Genomic DNA, 1,139 nt, shown 5'->3' with positions numbered 1-1,139 from the left:
CGGTCTCCAGCCCGGGGTAGGAGCCGTGTGAATATCAGTCTATTCGATGGAGATTCATACCCTATTTGGGGGTCAAAGAGCGAGACCTTGTGAGCTTGAACTTCTATCAGCCCAAAGCTGATCAATACTTGGAGATATATTGGGGGTCGGCTGCTCACACAGATTAAGTGGCCATAAATACGAGGTGAGGGGGTACCTGGCACCTCCAGAGGGAGGCAGGAGGCCTGGAGGGTCTGACCAGGATTGGGGGCTCCCCTGGGGGCCCCAAAGGGAGGGTCATCTGAGGGGCTGGACCCGGCGTGGGGGAGCCAGGGGTGCCAGGCCAAGGTGCAGGGCGGGTTGGGGTGCTGCCTCCAGCCTGGCTCACCTCCACAGGCACAGGTGCTGCCTCCGGCCTGGCCCACCTCCACGGGCACAGGTGCTGCCTCCAGCCTGGCCCACCTCCACGGGCACAGGTGCTGCCTCCAGCCTGGCCCACCTTGACGGGCTCGGAGGTGTGTGGGCCCAGAAGGACAGCCTCCGAGGCCTGGGGAGGCTGAAAACCCCTGAGCCAGCCTGGTCCCCGGGAGAGAGGGGCCTGGGATGCAGGAGCCGCCGCATCAGAACAAACGTCTCACCTCCAGGCGCCAGAGGGTTCTGCAGGCTGGAAGGGCATGCCGGGGGCGGGGTTTGATCATTAAATAATTTCAGTCGCTAAATCACTTTTTTAATGATTAAAAACGATGTAAATTTTACCCATGATTCCTTGCTTGGTTTTGGGGGCCTTGGAGGCCTGTCCTCCCCTCTCGTGGAGAATGAGGTCCTGATATTCTGTACAAGTTGCTGTAAGACCCTGATGCATTTCAGGGAACTCAGCGTAAAATGGAAGAGATACATGCACAGGCCCTCGAGGGGCTGGGGGATGACAGTGGGGACTGTCTGTGCCGGACCCTAAACTGGACTGGAAGCAGACTCTTCAAGGTTCACATGGTGTCCAGCTACAAGTTCATTTGAGTAACAGATCAGATAAATATTTGAGGTCAAAACCCTACCATGTTTAAAAAATAAAAAACTGACCATGTTGGCAGAAGTATTTATTTGCTTGAGAAGGGAGAAAGGAGAGGAGGAGAGGACAGGGGAGGGGAGGGGAGGGGAGGGGA

Source organism: Cebus imitator, unplaced genomic scaffold (genome assembly GCF_001604975.1).
Source record: "Cebus imitator isolate Cc_AM_T3 unplaced genomic scaffold, Cebus_imitator-1.0 Scaffold339, whole genome shotgun sequence".
NCBI lineage: Eukaryota > Metazoa > Chordata > Mammalia > Primates > Cebidae > Cebus > Cebus imitator.
Note: the sequence above shows the minus strand (reverse complement) of the source record.